Source organism: Myotis lucifugus, unplaced genomic scaffold (genome assembly GCF_000147115.1).
Source record: "Myotis lucifugus unplaced genomic scaffold, Myoluc2.0 scaffold_106, whole genome shotgun sequence".
Lineage (NCBI taxonomy): Eukaryota > Metazoa > Chordata > Mammalia > Chiroptera > Vespertilionidae > Myotis > Myotis lucifugus.
The window spans coordinates 375,030-392,978 of record NW_005871154.1 but is presented as its reverse complement, the minus strand read 5'-3'; the positions used below and the strand labels follow the sequence as shown (position 1 = coordinate 392,978).

Genomic DNA, 17,949 nt, shown 5'->3' with positions numbered 1-17,949 from the left:
TACAGAGACGGTTGAATCATTGTTTCGTTGTATCGAGGACTATCTAGAACACTTGGCTAAATATATAGAAAACTAGAGGCCTGGGGCTCTATAACTTGTGTGTTTGGGTTTTGACAAAGGGGTCCCTCAGTCCGGCCTGTGCCCTCTCACAGACTGGGACCCCTCGCTAGATAAAAAACTGCTGGCTTAGGCCTGCTCCCGGGTGGCAGAGGGCAGGCCCAATCCCTAGGTGCAGCCCCTGGTGGGGCTCAGAGCAGGGCCGATTGGGGAGTTGGGGCGCCGCCCCCTGTCATGCACAGAGCAGGATGGATCAGGAGGTTGCTATGCCACTTCTAGTCACGCTCAAGGTAGGGCCTATTGGGGGGTTGGGGCACCGCCCCCTGTCACACTCAAGGCAGGGTTGATGGGGAGGTTGCGGCACCACCCCCTGTCACGCACAGAGCAGGGCCCATCAGGGGGTTGGGTGTTGTCCCCTGTCACACACAGAGCAGGGCCGATCAGGGGGTTGGGGCGCTGCAACTGTCACACTCAGGGCAGGGCCAATGGGGAGGTTATGGCTCTACCCCCCCATCACACACAGAGCAGGGCGGAGGGGGGGTTGGGGCGCCCCCTGTCCCACACAGAGCCACAGGGTGATCGGGGGGTTTGGGCGCTGCCCCCTGTCACCCTGATCCCGGTGCCGGGAGGCATATTACCCTTTTACTATATAGAATAGAGGCCTGGTGCACAGGTGGGGGCCAGCTGGTTTGCCCTGAAGGGTGTCCTGGATCAGGGTGGGGGTCCCCACTGGGGTGCCTGGCCAGTCTGGCTGAGGGGCTGAGGGCCATTTTCAGGCTGGCGGGTGACTGAAGCTCCCATCCGCTCTTTTTTTTCTTTTTTTCTTTTTTTATTCTGGGCCAGCTTTAGCTCTGAGGCCTTGGCTGCTGAAAGCAGGTTTCTGGCCTTTGTTTACCTTCTGTATTTGATACAATGTTGCGGTTCGGCTGGCTGAAGCCAGGCTGACTAAAGCAGGTTTCTGGGGTTTTGTTTAGCTTCTATATTTGCAACATAGTTGCTTAGAGTTGCAGCTGAGAGGCCGGCAAGTCAGGTGGGGAACGTTGGAGTCCGCCGTCACTGGAGCAAGCAAGCCTCCCTGTTCGCTTCAGTGCATGGCTGCAGGCCGCCATCTTGGCTGGCAGTTAATTTGCATATCGCCCTGATTAGCCAATGGGAAGGGTAGCAGATGTACGGCTAATTACCATGTTTCTCTTTTATTAGATAGGACTAGAGGCCCGGTGCACAAAAATTTGTGCACTCGGGGGGGGGGGGTCTCCTCAGCCTGGCCTGCACCCATTCACAGTCCAGGACCCCTTGGGAGATGTCCACCTGTCGACTTAGGCCCACTCCCCGGGGGATCAGGCCTAAGCTTGCAGTCAGACATCATTCTGGCAGCCAGGAAGCCTTCGGGGGATGTCCGAGAAAGGCTTAGGCCCCCAATGGATCGGGTATTAACCGTTAGTTGGACATTCTTAGTGCTGCCACGGAGGTGAGAGAGGCTTCTGCTAGCACCACTGCGCTGGCCAGTCATGAGCCAGCTTCTGGTTAAGCGGCACTTCCCATATGGAAGTGCACTGACCACCAGGGGGCAGCTCCTGCATTGGCCATCTGCCCCCTGGTGGCCAGTGCGCATCAAAGCAACCGGCCATTCTGCCATTCAGTCAATGTGCATATTAGCCTTTTATTATTATTACTAGAGGCCCAGTGCACAAAAATTTGTGCACTGGTGTGGGGTGTCCCTCAGCCCCACTTGTGCCCTCTCACAGTCTGGGACCCCTCGGGAGATAACGACCTGCTGGCTTAGGCCCACTCCTGGGTGGCAGAGGGCAGGCCCAATCCCTAGGTGCCTGTCCCGCAGCCTCTGGTCGGGCTCAGAGCAGGGCCGATTGGGGAGTTGGGGCACCGCCCCCTGTCATACACAGAGCAAGGCGGATCGGGAGGTTGCGATGCCACCCCCAGTCATGCTCAGGGTAGGGCCGATTGGGGGGTTGGGGCGCCACCTCCTGTCACACTCAAGGCAGGGTTGATGGGGAGGTTGCAGCGCCACCCCCTGTCACATACAGAGCAGGGCCGATCAGGGGGTTGGGGAGCTCCCCCCTGTCATGCACAGAGCAGGGCCGATCAGGGGGTTGGGGCTCCTTCCCCCTGTCACGACAGAGCAGGGCAGATAGGGAGGTTGTGGCCCCATCTCCTGTCACACACAGAGCCTCAGGGCGATCAGGGGGTTTGGGCACTGCCCCCTGTCATGCTGCTCCAGGGGCCAGGAGGCCTCACAGCTCCGCTGATCCCAGTGCTGGGAGGCCTCGCGGCTCCGCTTGACACCGGGGCAGTGAGGCCTCCCGGCTCTGCTGATCCAAGGTCGTGAGGCCTCGTGGCTCTGCTGATCCCGGGTTTGGGAGGTCTCATGGCTCTGCTGATCCCGGTGCTAGGAGGCCTCGTGGCTCCGCTGATCCCAGTGCCGGGAGGCCTCATGGCTCCGCTGATCCCGGTGCTGGGAGGCATATTACCCTTTTACTATATAGAATAGAGGCCTGGTGCATGGGTGGGGGCTGGCTGGTTTGCCCTGAAGGGTGTCCTGGATCAGGGTGGGGGTCCCGCTTGGGTGCCTGGCCAGCCTGGATGAGGGGATGATGTCTGTTTGCAGCTGGTCACACCCCCTTCAGGGTGGGGGTCCCCACTGGGGTACCTGGCCAGTCTGGGTGAGGGGCTGAGGGCTGTTTTCAGGCTGGCAGGTGACTGAAGCTCCCAGCCTCTCCTTTTTTTTAAAAAAAAATTCTGGGATTTATTTACCTTCTATGGCTGTCACTGGAGCTGAGAGCTGGCTTTAGCTCTGAGACTCGGCTCCAGTTCTGAGACCTCGGCTGCTGAAAGGAGGTATCTGGGCTTTGTTTGGCTTCTATAATTTAAACACTGTTGCAACTCCAGCTCTGAGGCCCGGCTGGCTGAAAGCAGGTTTCTGGGGATTGTTTAGCTTCTATAATTGCAACATAGTTGCTTAGAGTGCAACTCAGAGGCTGGCAGCGGCAGGCGGGGAACCTTGGCTTCCTCCATCACTGGAGCAAGCAAGCCTCATGTTCGCTTCAGCTGCGTGGCTGCCAGCCGCCATCTTGGTTGGCAGTTAATTTGCATATTGCCCTGATTAGCCAATGGGAAGCGTGTCAGAGGTACAGTTAATTACCATGTTTGTCTATTATTAGATAGGATATAGGATGTCCCTATTTCCCCCTTTAGCCCCCTCTACCCAACTCTTGCCCCCCACTTCTCTCTGGCCACCACCATACTGTTGTCTGTGTCCCTGGGTTATGCATATATTTTCTTTGGCTAATCCCTTCTTTAAATTCAATTCTTTAAATTTTTATTTTCAGATTAGTGCTTATCACTGCACTATTGTATATTTAATATTATATCATTTAGAATTAAGATATTTTTAATTGAACCCTTGTAAATTTTAGCACAATTTAATAAATTATGCTAGAAGCAATTAGGAGATTTTTCATGTAGTGCAGATACATTTCAATTAATATTTTGTTAATTTTTAATTTTTTAATATTTTAATTTGAAATAATCTCATACATGTAAAAAAAACTATAAAATACTACAGCATATTATATGTACCCTTCACCCAATTTCTTAGCTGTTAATAATTTAAACATAACCATTATACAACTAACAGAATTTGGAATATATTTTTTATAATCTCTTTAATGTTACTTAATCCATTTACTTTGTTTTTGTTAATCTTCACCCAAGGATATTTTTCCATTGAATTTTAGAGAGAGTGAAGGGAAAGGGAGAGACACATTGATTGGTTGCCTCCTGCACATGCTTTGATAGGGACTGGGGATCAAGCCAGCAACTGAGGTACATGCCCTTGACTGGAATCGAACCTGGGACCCTTCAGTCCACGGGCTGATGCTCTATCCACTGAGCAAAACAGGCTGCAGCTTAATTCATTTACTTTTAATCTATATGTGTCTTTATGTTTAAAGTGGGTTTTGTTTTTGATTCACCCTCATAATCTGTCCTTTAATTGGTGCATTTCTGCCACTGACTTTCAGAGTGCTCACTGATAGAGTTACTACCATATCAGGCGGCTTCTGGGTCTTCTGGGTCCCTCCCTGCCTTGCCTTTTTTTTTCTCTTTTTTTTCTAAGACAGTTCACTTTATTTAAAAGTCAATATACAGGATATAAAGGGTATGATATTTACAACAGTACAGTAAATAGGTTGCTTTCCTGGTAGGATCAGTAGTCTTTCAGTGAGTATTATCCCCTCTTCCCCTTGATGCTCGACCCAGCTGGCAGACAAACAGCAACAGTGGGGTGGGATGGGACTGCAGGATAGAAAGTCTCCCTGAAGGAATTAAAAATCATGTAGATGCTAAAATGTCCATGAAGGGGTCTTGGGGGTGAGGGGTGCCTCTGCCTCATTCCTTTGAGGGCTTGGCAGCAGGAATGCTGAGGGATTTGCCCCAAACTAACATACGGCCCACCCTGAGCCTGTAAATCTTCCACCCATTAAATATTCCGTTCCCGAGAGAATCAGCCCTAATCCCTCAGCCAGAGCCTGGAGGAGCAGCCCAGGCCTTGGGCACAGCCAGGACTGTGGACATTTCATGGCCTTTCCACTCCCACTCCAACTGCCTAACAACTCTGCACTGCTCCCCTCGCCCACCTCCCCCATCACCCCATCAGGACACCGTGCACAGGAGGGGACACTGGTTTTCCCATGCCCATTGGGAACTGGTTGTTTCTGTTTTCTGGAGTAAAAAGGTTCCTGTGGGTTGGGTAAGGTCTCTGCTTGGCAGGAAGTTCTGAAACAGAGCCACTGACCACACCCACCTCCTCTGGGCATGGAGCAGCTTGGGCCCTCGGAGCTCATCTCTCCGGCAGAACTGAAGGGAAGACCGTGTGTACTCTTCTGTCCCTCACCCTTCACATGCCCAGAACCATCAGTGTCGCACTTCCTAATTCCTATACTGTATTTCATTAGTTCCATACTGTTTTACTAATCCTGAATCTAAACAGATGGTTCAAAAGGAGATCATTCTGTTTTTAAAGTAGCTGGGCCTTCTGGGGGCGGGCCTTGCCTTGCAGCCCCAGACCTGCTGGTGGGTGGTTCCCTGGCCTCAGGGCAAGACCTGCTGCTGGGCCTTCTGGGGGCTGGCCTTGCCTTGCAGCCCCGCACCGCTAGTGGGCGGTTCTGGCCTCAAAGCAAGACCGGCTGCTGGGTCTTCTGGGTCCTGGCCTGCGTTGCTGCAGGAGACAGGATCACTTGGCTTCTCCGATCACTGGCAGGGGGCGGACAAAGGCGCCCAGTTCCAGAATCCAATCTGGGACCCTTCAGTCCGCAGGCCAACGCTCTATCCACTGAGCCAAACCGGTTAGGGCAGAAGTTTTTTAACTTCTGAAATCAGGTTCAGTTCATTTTTTCTAGAAAAGTATCTATATTATTTGAGCTTTTTGTTTATTTCCCAGTTATATTATTTTATAATTTATCTAGCTCAGTAATTTCTGCATGTTTTTATTAATTTCTTCCTGCTACTTTAGGTAACTTTGTTTTTTCCTGATTTTATGAGACAGAAGCTTAATCCAGTTAATTTCATTGATAAGATTGAAAATTTTCCTCAATCCTATTTTAACTGATCACATCTATTGTTATGTGTATTTCATTCGTTTTGAAATCTAAAAACATTTCCATAATGCTTATTATGTTTTAGACATCCATTTTAGCGCTTTACAAATATTAGATCATAGAACTGTCATACTAATCATATGAGGTTGATGCGATTACTATACCTATTTTACAGTTGAGGAAACTGAGTCACCTAGAATTTAAGTAATTTGCTAAGGTCACACAAACTGGTATAAGTTAAACTGGAATTCAAAACCAGGGGGTATGGCTCCAGAGTTCATAGAGTTAACAAATTTCCTGGTTCCCTGTTTCCTGCAATCTATGTCTGTTCCTGTAACCTACAAGTCAGTCCATTGAAAATGTTTAACTTTCCAAAAACAAAGACTTCCGTAGTTTCTGATTTTTAACAATAATGTCTACTTTTATTGCATGGAAATTAAGAAGCCTGATTTTTTTCTCTGCTTTGGAATTTATGAATGTTTTCTCTTCAGCCTAATACTAGTTATACTATTAATTTTGTGATTGATCAGATCATTGGCACATTACAAAGGGGAGCATTCTATTACCAGGTACATAAATTCTACCTTATTCTTATTGTTTAAGCTTTCTGTATCCTTAAGCTTGTCTATTTTATATGTTGTTGTTTTTTGTCTTGCACAACACGAAGTAAAAGAGACCTCTGAACATCCAATTCCAATGTGTGGCCAAGGTTTGTCCTCACATCGACACCAACAATGCTCAGGGCACCAGCAGGTTATCCCACAGTTCAGCTCAGTTCTGATACTACATTCCTGGAGACAGCATCAGATCTCACAAATACAGGGCTCAGTCCTACAAAATTGCCATCGCCCCCACCCGACCACGCCCTTCAGATGCCAGTCACAAGCTCAGGAACTTTTGACCCATTGGCTATAAATCAGGGGTTCCTGGCCACCTGCTTGGGTTTTATTAATTTGTTAGAACACCTCACAGAATTCAGAGAACATTTCACTTACCATGTTACCGGTTTATTATATAAAGTTATTGTGAGGGTCGCCAAAGGAGGAATACAAGAAGCCAAAAGGGGTAGAGAATTATGAATTTATGAGGTCATCTGGAAAACCAGATAGGCTGAGCCCCAAATTGGGGCCAACACCCAGGGTCAGGGAGTCAGAGATTTTAAAGGACTCTAGGGAGGCTTTTTCTGGGTGGAGCATTCCCTGGGCGGGTCCTGAGGGAGAGATAATGGTCTTAGCAAGTGGAATGTGGTCTAAGCAAAAGGAAAGTCCTTTGTGAAGTGGGCTAAAGGTCAGGTCCCCGGGAGGGGGTGTTGATTTCCACAATTGGATCAGACCTAACAGTTACTGCTCAGGAACAGCCAGATGGAGAGGTGCACAGAGCAAGGCGTGGGGCCAGGTGAGGAGCATCACCACACACACTCCCAACTCCTCCATTTCTTCACCAATCAGAAAGCTCCCCAAACGCTGTCCTTTTTGGGTTTTAGGGAGGTTTTGTTCCATAGTCATGAATAATTAAGTCACTGGCCAGTGGAATTGATTGGCTCTCCAGCCCCTCTTTCCTCCCAGGAGATGGGGTTGGGGTGTGGGTTGGGGCTTGCAACCCTCTCATCACAAGGTTGGTTTCTGGGGGACTAGTTCCCATCTTTTGGTTTCCAAGGGGCATTCTGAAAGTCACCTCATTAATATAACAAAAAAGACCTGTGTAGCTCTCATCTCTTAGGAATTCCCAAGGGTTTTAGGAGCTCTGTGCCAGAAATAGGGATGAAGACCCAATATACAGTATATACCTATTATAAATCACAATATCACATAAACATATCCTATTTTTAATCTGTTTCTTTTAACCTGTTTTATTTTCCGAAATCTATCCTTATCAATGTTGCGTGAGTATTCAATGACGGCCATATTTTCATGGTGATACTTGCCTTTCAGCCTCAATTCTAATTTGTCTGATTTTAGCCCCATAACTCCTGCTTTCTGTTTGTATTTGCAACACAGAGTTTTGCTTGTCCTTTTACTGGTAACTTTTCTGAATCACTTTGTTTTAGGTTATCAAAAGATAAACTAAGGTCATTTTAAAATTCAAAGGATTCAGATCAGGCAGCATGCAGTGTAGCAGCTGGGAAGGAGCTCCGAGGAGCTGTGCAAAAGGAAAGGCCTTTCCAGGCAGAAAGGAGCAGAAGCAGGAAGTCACAGAGGCAACACCTGGGTGGGTTATTGCAAGGTTACCTTCCCTTAGGCGCAGTGGTTCTCAACCTTCTGGTCCTTTAAATACAGTTCCTCAGGTTGTGACCCAACCATAACATTATTTTCGTTGCTACTTCATAACTGTAATGTTGCTACTCTTATGAATCGTAATGTAAATATCTGATATGCAGGATGGTCTTAGGCGACCCCTGTGAAAGGGTTGTTCAACCGCCAAAGGGGTCGCGACCCACAGGTTGAGAACCGCTGCCTTAGGGGACAGAGCGGCCCATCAGGCAGATCACCTGACTGAGGCTCATCAGGCGAGTCCTAATTGATGGCTTGGCTTCCATTCCTGGGAAACTGTTAGTAAGTTAAGTCTTGGTTTGGTGAGGTGATGCTTAGCATGAGCGACTCCAATATGGCCCTGTTTTCTTGTTTTTAACAGCTATGTGTCTTTTATATCATTCTGAATTTTGAAAAAGCATTGTACGGATTTTACCTTTCTTTATTCTGCAAATACACACTGGGAATAATAACTTTAATCAAACATAAGTAAGAGATTGTCCCACCAACGCCGAGGATGCGGGTCATGAAGTCCCCCACCCTCCTCCTGCTGCTCTCGGGGGCGCTGGTCCTGACCCCCACCTGGGCCGGCCCCACTCCATGGGGTATTTTACACCGTCGTGACCCCGCCCGGCCGCGGGGAGCCCTGGTACCTCGCCGTTGGCTGCATGGACTACAGTCAGTGCGTGCGGTTCGAGTCCGAGGGCGGAGCCGTGGGCCGTAGAGGCCGCTGCCATGCATGGAGCGGGAGGACCCGCAGTTTTGGGACAGAGAACCGGGGAAGTTCAAGGGATGCGCACCGAATTAGCGAGTGAGGACATCCTGCAACCAGAGCGAGGACAGGTCTCACACCTTCCAGGTCATGTATGGCTGCGACGTGGGACCGACGGACGCCTACAACGCGGTACGGACAATACGGACGATACGCCTACGATGGCGCCGGCTACAGCGCCCTGAACCAGAACCTGACCTCCCGGACCGCGGCCCACGTGGCGGCTCACATCACCTGTGACGCTGAGCATCCCAAGAGCTATCTGAAGGGCTCCCGCATGGAGTGGCTCCACGTTTACCTGGAAAAAGGGAAGGAGACCCTGCAGCGCGCAGACCCTCCAAAGGCACAAGGGACCCACCGCCCCATCTCTGACCTTGAGGTCACCCTGAGGTGCTGGGCGCTGGGCTTCTACCCTGCGGACATCGCCCTGACCTGGCAGCGTGACGGGGAGGACCAGACCCAGGACATGGAGCTGGTGGAGACCAGGCCTGCGGGAGATGGGACCTTCCAGAAGTGGGCGGCCTCGGCCGTGGGGATACCCCCGAAGAGGAGCAGAGATACACGTGCCATGTGCAGCACAAGGGGCTGCCCGATCCCCTGACCCTGAGACGGAAGCCGCCTTCTTAGACCTTCTTCATCATCATGGGCATCGCCTGGGGGCCTGGAGCTGGGATGTGGGGGAGGAGACGCTCAGGTGGGAAAAGAGGAAGCTCTGCTCAGGCTGCCAGCAATGACGGTGCCCAGGGCTTCTAAAGAGGCCCCCGGTCCGTTCCCAGTCAGGGCACATGTCTGGATTGTGGGCTCCATCCCCAATGGGATCAGGTAGCCGATCTATGATTCTCTCTAATGGACGTTTATATCTCTCTAGCCTTCTCCCTTTCTCTCTCTAAAATCAATAAAAACATAGTTTTATTTATTTATTGTTTTAATATGTTTTTATTGATTCAGAGAAGAAGGGAGAGGGAAAGAGAGATTGAAACATCAACAAGAGAGAATCATTGACCGGCTGCCTCCTGCATGCCCCTTCCTGGGAATCAAGCCCTGAACCCTGGCATGTGCCCTGACTGGGAATCAAACCACCACTTGCAAGTTGTGGACGAAAGGAGCCACATGCTAACCTGACAAGCTCAGGGGAGGCCTACGAGGCAGTCTTGCAAACTCAGAGACCTAAAATAACCACAAAAGATGGTCTGAAAATTAAATATTTAACTACAAACAGGTTATAGTGGGTAGTCATGTCCTAAGCAGATATTTTCCCTGACAAAGATCAACTTTGTTCCTTACTGAGCCCATTCGCCTTTTTGCCTCTAAGATAACATATCTGTGAGATGTTTGGGTAACTTGTAACTTCCTTTTTACCCACGGACCCCTCAGGGCACAACAAATGGCACCAGGACATTCCCTCATTGTCACTGTTATCAAGTTAATTGTCAACTGTTAATTATGTTAAGCTATCCTGTACCCATCTGTGTAAGAGAAGCACATGTCCATCATTTCACTTTTTATCCTATCCCAGAGGTCCCCCCCCCCGCATTTGCTTAATCCCACCTTCTTAATCTATCACCAAGGAATTTCAAATAACTCACCTACATCACTTTCCTTCGATTGCAATGTATAAATACAGATGTAACCCTCCATTCTCCGGAGCATTATCTCAATTCATTGAGGTTCTGCTTCCCGGCATATGTCGACAGTTTGGCACAAATAAACTCACAAAAATTCTTTACAGGTTTCAATTTTTTTTTTTACATTAACAAAGTTCATGGGTAGGTGCTCAAACACTGAACTGTGAGGGTGGGGCAAAAAACATATTTTTTAAAAAATTATGAACAGTACTAAGGCAGTACTGACTGACAGACTCATTGGGTAATGGTCTAGTTTCAGGTATGAGCAGAGGCCTGAGCAGTGGCCTGGGAGTAGGTGAGTCAGAGCTGCAGAAGAGAGAAAGCTCCTGGGCTCAGATGTAGCTGTAGCATGTGCAGTGACTCAGAGGCTCAGATATGACTCAGCTAGGTTCTCAGACTCACCTGATGTTGCCCCCAAATAATCGTGGAGGCTAGAGGCTGATGAAAAAAATTTCACTTCCATGGCTGAAAGTCTTTTTTGTAAGTAAGGTTTTATTAATCAAAATGCTCACCAAAAATAAGTCCTGTCTTGAGGCATGGAGTCTAAACTTCCAGCAGCATGGTAGAAAAGACAACATGCCCATTGTCCCAGAGTATTGCAAGCTTTTTATACATCAAACTAGAGGCCCGGTGCACAAAAATTTGTACACTTGGTGGGGGGGGGGTCCCTCAGCCCAGCCTGTGCCCTCTCGCAGTCTGGGACCCCTCAGGGGATGACCACTTGCTGGCTTAGACCTCCTCCCCGGGGGATTGGGCCTAAGATGGCAATCAGACATCCCTCTGGCAGTTCAGCAGCCCTCGGGGGATGTCCACTTGCCAGCGGGGAGCAGACCTAAGCTGCAGTTGGACATCCTTAGCCCTGCTGAGGAGGCAGAAGAGGCTCTCACCACCACCGCTGTACTGGCAGCCATCAGCCAGGCTTGTGGTTGAGTAGAGCTCCCCCATGTGGGGGCACACTGACCACCAGAGGGCAGTTCCTGCATTGAACATCTGCCCCCTGGTGGTCAGTGTGTGTCATAGTGACCAGTCATTCCCAGTCTTTCTGCTATTAGGGTCAGTTTGCATATTACCCTTTTACTATATAGGATAGAGGCCTGGTACACAGGTGGGGGCTGGCTGGTTTGCCCTGAAGGGTGTCCCGGATCAGGGTGGGGGTCCCACTTGGGTGCCTGGCCAGCCTGGATGTGGGGCTGATGGCTGTTTTCAGGCTGGCAGGCAACTGAAGCTCCCAGCCTCTCCTTTTTTTCTTTTTATTTTTATTCTGGGATTTATTTACCTTCTATAGCTGAGGCCTGGCTCCAGCTCTGAGGCTGTGGCTGGCTGAAAGCAGGTATCTGAGGTCTGTTTGGCTTCTATAATTGAAACACTGTTGCCATCCTGCTCCCTCCAGCTCTGAGGCCGCGGCTCGCTGAAAGCAGGTATCTGGGATTTGTTTAGCTTCTATAATTGAAACATTGTTTCTTTTGGAGCTGTTGCTTCAGGAGCTCAGAGCTGGGCCGCAGCAGGTGGGGAACCTTGGCTTCCTCCATCACTGGAGCAAGCAAGCCTCATGTTCTCTTCAGCTACGTGGCTGCCGGCCACCATCTTGGTTGGCAGTTAATTTGCATATTGCCCTGATTAACCAATGGGAAGCGTGGCGGAGGTACGGTTAATTACCCTATTTGTCTATTATTAGATAGGATGGTGGGGGGGAGGGGAGAAAAAGAGTTAACCTAAAATAAATTTACATGACCTATAGGTAAAAGGGTGAGAGAAGGAGGAGGCCAGCTCTGGGATAGGAGCAGAATTTGAATGAAGAAAGGCGTGCTCCTGGTGACTGGCTGGGCAGTGGTCCAGAAAGCCCACATGTAAACAAGTGGAAGCTCCTGGGGTTAGATGTGTCTATCTCTCTATCCCTCTCCCCTTCTCTCTCTATAATATCGATACAAACATATTATTTAACAAATTACAAACATCTCCAAGAGAGTACTGGCTGACAGACTCATTGGGTAAAGTTCTAGTTCCAGCCTGAGCAGAGACCTGAGCCATGTGTAGGTGTGTCAGAGCTGCAGAGTAAGAGAAGCTGCTGGGCTCAGTTGTGGCTGCAGCATGTCCAGTGGGAACCAGGATCTTAGGAATCTGCACAATGAGTCATCTGGAAATTAATACACACTTCCAAAGACATCCACAGGAATGTGAGCAGTCCTTTGGTAGTTGGCTCCAAGCCATTAAGAGACTAACAGTTCTATCTATCTATCTATCTCCTGCTGTAATTTAGTTTAGAACACCTGAGAATGTTCTCCTTATCAAGGCACACCATGGCAGGGGAGGGATCCTGAAGGTGATATCAAAACCAGCCGTGTCCATGGCATCTAGGAGTGGGCTGAGAATGCCTGAGAGGTACCACAGCATTCTAGGGCAGCTGTACCAATGTGGAGGTCCATTTGGCTAGCAACTGGGAGCCCTGCTTGTCATAGTAGTAGAATCATCTGGCAGCTTAACAAATGGGTCATTCCTAGGAGATAAAGCATCTTGACTATGAACAGGGCCAGCCCAGATTGCTGCTTGGCTGGGAGGTGCTGTGATAAAATTCTCCTGCTGAGGAAACCAGGTTTTTCCCAGCCACAGCGCCTCTGAGCTCAGGCCAAGAGCAGCCCATGTTCCAGGCTGGTGTCCCCCATGCAAGTTGCTTAGGCCAAGAGAAAAACCGGGGATGGGTGTGGACCTGTCCCTGCTCCCATCATGCTGGGAACCTAGAAAGATACTGGTCAGGTGCACCTCTCCCCCACCTCATCCCTGTCCTATGGTAAGGGGAGACGCTCTGGACATTCTCCAGAGCCAGGGAACCAGGGAGGCAGCCTCAGTGCCTTTCTGGACATGGAGGCAAAGCTTTACTCCAGTCCACTCGGATGGCATTCCCAGTGCCCAAGTGGGGATAAGACGAAATATGCGCTGGAGAAAAAACTCAAATGCCCCATTGTCTCCACAGCGCGAGTCACAGAGCAGAAGACAGAGCCCTCAGGAAAAGCAGCAGCAGCGCCACCGCTCAGAAGACACACTAGAACTCCTTCTGGTTGGGGTTGGTGGGATTGCGGCTCTGGTGAGTGGAAGGCTGGGTGATCTGGCTGTCCTTCCGGCGTGGTGGTGCCAGGTACTGGAACATGGATGTCTGGTGGGTGGAGAGCATGCCCTTGAGGTCTGAGGGCATGGGGTCAGACCAGAAGAAGTCATGGTTGAGGGCATCGTCGCTGTCGATGCGCTGCGCAGGGTCCAGCACCAGCAACTTGTCGATGAGGTCCAGTGCATAGGGGTGGCACACATAGGCCTTCAGCCGATCCTTCACCTTCCGCTTCTGGCCCTTCACTAGCTCCAGTTTCTCAAACAGCTCGTACTTGTGCACATTTGGCCACACCTCAGGGGTGATGGAACCACAGAGCTGGCTGATGAGGGTAAGCTGGTGCTGCTCCGTGTTGCCCTGCATGATAGGGCTGCGGGTCCACATCTCCGCCATGATGCATCCAGCCCCCCACAGGTCAATGGGGGGGCCGTAGTCCCGCGCCCCGAGCAATAGCTCTGGGGGCCGGTACCAGAGTGTCACCACACGGTTGGTATAGCGGTTGGGCTGGCTGTTCTTGGCCAGACTGAAGGCCCTGGCCAGCCCAAAGTCTGCCAGTTTCAGGACCCCGTCTCGGGTGATGAGCACGTTAGCTGGCTTCAAGTCCCTGTGCAGGATCTTGTTCCTATGGATGTAGTAGAGGCCATTGAGCAGCATCTGCATGACCTTCTTGATCTCAGACAGTGTGAACTTGACTAACTTGTTGCTCAGCAGCCTACCAAGTTCATGCTCGCAGAAGTCGAACACCAGGTATATACTGCCTTTGCGGTGGTTATAGGGGGAAGCTTTGGCTCGACAGATCTCAATCAAGTTGACCACATTCTCATGTTTTAGAAGCTGGAGGATCTTGATTTCCCGCAAGGCCGTGATGGGGAACCCCTCCTTCTCCTTCTCCATCAGGACTTTCTTCAGAGCCACCTTTTGGCCGGTCAAGCGATGCTTTGCCTTAAACACCTCCCCAAAAGTGCCTTGGCCGATCTTAGTGAGCACCTCATATTTGGTCACCTCATCACAAAAGGGGAACACCAAGGAGTCGTACTGCTTTGCCATGGCCGCCTCCAACGCACCACCACCGCCTCCGCTCCAGCTCCGGGTCCTGCCTCTGTGCTCCAGGCCAAAAGTGTTTACTTTTAAACTGTGTTTTTCAGCCTGGCAGGTATGGCTCAGGAGCAGACGCTTTGAGGGCGGGCGGGGGGTGGGGGGGGGGCGGGGGAGCGGGTCTTAGCCTGAAGCACTGTGAGTCTCCTCAGTTGGAATGTTAGAGTCTCTGAGGCTTCTCCTGGATCACAGGCTGGAGTGCCTGGATGGCTCCTCACCCCACTGTAGAGGAAAGTTTCCTCAAGGAAGTTTAAAAGCTAAACCAGAAGACAAGAACACAGAATATTCATAAATAATTACACACACACACACACCTAACACCTAATAGAAATTATTCTAAAACCTGATTCTTAGAAAAGACCATTAGAAATGAAAAGACATAAGTGTGAAAAGTACAAATAAATAGGCACAGTATAATAAAATAGGGGACACATCTAAAAATGCACCAGGGAGAGTCTTAAAAAATTAAAGTTTAATCTTATGAATACCTTGTTGATAATAATTTTGAAAAGTAAAATAAATAATTTTCTCAAAAGTACATATATGCCCCAGCTAGTGTGCCTCCATGGTTAAGAATCAACCTATGAACAAGTAGATCATGGTCGACTCCTGGTCAGGGCACATGCCTGGGTTGTGGGCTTGATCCCCAATGGGGGATATGCAGGAGGCAGCCGATCAATGAGTCTCTCTCAACATTGATGTTTCTCTCTCCCTCTCCCAAGAAAAATAAAAAGTTTTTACTTTTAAACTGTGTTTTTCAGCATGGCAGGTGTGGCTCAGGGTTGAGCATCGATCCATGATCCAAGAGGTCTCCAGATGAACTCCCTCAGGATACATGCCCAGATTATGAATTCAATTCTGTGTAAGGGGCACGCAGGGGGCTACTGATTGATTTCACTCTCATCGATGTTTCCATCTCTCTCTATTCCTCCCGCTCTCTCTCTAAATAAGTCAATTGATTTTTAAATGAATAAAAACTTGCTTTAGCTCAAGGGAATGATATTTAGATGCATATTTCTCCATGGTAAATAATATAAAACTATAGTCAGTTCTTTAAACTTGTAATAGGAAAATAGCTCTTTTGCTCACAAGCACAAATAGCAGAAATCAAGTGACTTACCTTCCACCAGAAAAATCCCAATTCCAGGTGAAGGTACTACAGGATCCAGAGAGACAGTATCTGCTTGAGAGCTGACCTTCAAATGCAGCCTACATCCTCCTGGGCCTCGCTTTATACTCGGGCCATAGTAATCTTCTCATTGCCCATCCAATGGGATCTCCGGAGGAGGCCTCATTAATCCTTTCACTTTGAGTAGGCCACCTTTTAAATCAAAGTAAAAACTAAACTCCAATCATTAAGCAGATTAGGATGTTAAAAATAAAGGAGTGTGCTAAAAATTAAGGAGTGAGTAAGTCAAACCACACCAATATTAGAAAAGATAACCCACCCTAGACTAGCAGTAATTAATATCATTTTCTCAGAACCTGATAGATAATCAATCAGAGAAGAAAATTAAATGCTATGAAAGTTTGAATAACTGCAACAACTTTGATCACGTAACCTGCAACCACATAACAAATGGAAAATGCTCTTAAATGCGTATGAAACATTTACAAAATCTTATCAATATAAGACCACAAAATAAAAACCAATAAAAATGGAGAAACCAAGATGGTGGCATAGGTAAACACAGGAAATTGCTGCCTCGGACAACCACTTCAAAAATACAACTAAAAGACAGAATGGTCATCATCCAGAACCACAGGAAGGCTGGCTGAGTGGAAATTCTACAACTAGAAGGAAAGAGAAGAGCACACAGACTCAGAGGAGCTACGAAAGTAAAGTGCAGAGGTACGGAGGCTCCCGGCGCGCTGGGAAAGGTGCTGGTACCTGAGGACGCGGCTGTCTTTTTGAATCAGGAGGGAGTCACAAGCTCCCGACTGCTCTGAACTCCAGTTCCGGGAAATCTCTGGGGTCCCGGGCTCATACGAGGAGAAACTGGACGGTCTGGCAGCAGGCAGAACTCAGAACTTGAGGGCTGCTTTCCCTCAGAGGTGCTGGCAGCAATTACCAGGACACTGAGACTCGCGGCCCCTTAGGGCAGGACTGAGAATCAGTCATAGCTGCTTGCTCCGCCCTGTTGATTCCGAGACCCCGCCCCATCCAGGCTGCTGCAAAGGCTTTTGCATATGAATGCCCGGGTCCTTTGCAACATGAAAATTACCTAACAAATTGCAGCTGGGCCAGACAGACCCAGAACTTCCAAGAGAAGGCCCAAGGCCCCACAGCAGCTTGCATTGCTTCACAGCTGGGCCTAATCTGGGCACCCCCAAACCCCCAAAAAAGGAAGGGGAATCTGCATGTCTCTTTGTAGCTCCTGCTGGGTAACCTCAGGAAGAGGCTTAATTAGCACCTCCTTAGATCCAAGAGCCAGTGTACCCAGTGGTCAGAGAGGGACCATCCAGATTACAACTCCTCAGATTCATAAGGAACACACTCAGGGGGCAGACTCAGTGAGCACCAAAGCACCACTGAAGCAAGTCTTGCCCCAGAAGGGTGTCTTCAGCACAGAAGTTCTCGCACCGTAGACACAGCTGACTCTCACAGCCAATTGCCCTGGAGGTCAATTCCTCCCAGTGAGACCCTCGAGGTTATGAAAAAGGACCAACTAGAAATTAAGCATGCACTTACTGAAATAAAGGATATTATGCAGAGTTCCATCAGCAGACTAGAGGATCGCAAGAATCAAGTCAAAGATTTGAAATGAGAAGAAGCAAAAAACACCCAACCGGAAAAGCAAAATGAAAAAAGAATCCAAAAATATGAAGGAGCCTCTGGGACAGCTTCAAGCATACCAACATCCAAATTATAGGGGTGCCAGAGGAAGAAAGAAAGCAAGATATTGAAAAGCTATTTGAAGAAATAATAACAGAAAACTTCCCCTACCTGATGAAAGAAATAGACTTACAAGTCCAGGAAGCGCAGAGAACCCCAAACAAACGGAATCCAAAGAGGACCAAACCAAGACACATCATAATTAAAATGACAAGAGCAAAAGACAAAGAGAGAATCTTAAAAGCAGCAAGAGAAAGACAGTCAATTACCTACAAGGGAGTAGCCATAGGACTGTCAGCTGATTTCTCAACAGAAACTATGCAGGCCAGAAGGGAGTGGCAAGAAATATTCAAAGTGATGAATAGCAAGAACCTACAACCAAGATTACTTTATCCAGCAAAGCTATCATTCAAAATTGAAGGTCAGATAAAGAGCTTCACAGATAAGAAAAAGCTAAAGGAGTTCATCACCACCAAACCAGTATTATATGAAATGCTGAAAGGTATCCTTTAAGAAGAGGAAGAAGAAGAAAAAGGTAAAGATACAAATTATGAACAACAAATACACATCTATGAACAAGTGAATCTAAAAATCAAGTGAGTAAAT

At 48.8% G+C, this 17,949-nt stretch overlaps 2 pseudogenes; one reads left to right on the top strand and one right to left on the bottom strand.

Moving 5' to 3' along the window:
* Positions 1-8,432: 8,432 nt before the first annotated feature.
* Positions 8,433-9,317, top strand: LOC102428290 (annotated as a pseudogene).
* Positions 9,318-13,352: 4,035 nt separating this feature from the next.
* LOC102416981 lies at positions 13,353-14,459 on the bottom strand (annotated as a pseudogene).
* Between the last annotated feature and the right edge of the window lie 3,490 nt (positions 14,460-17,949).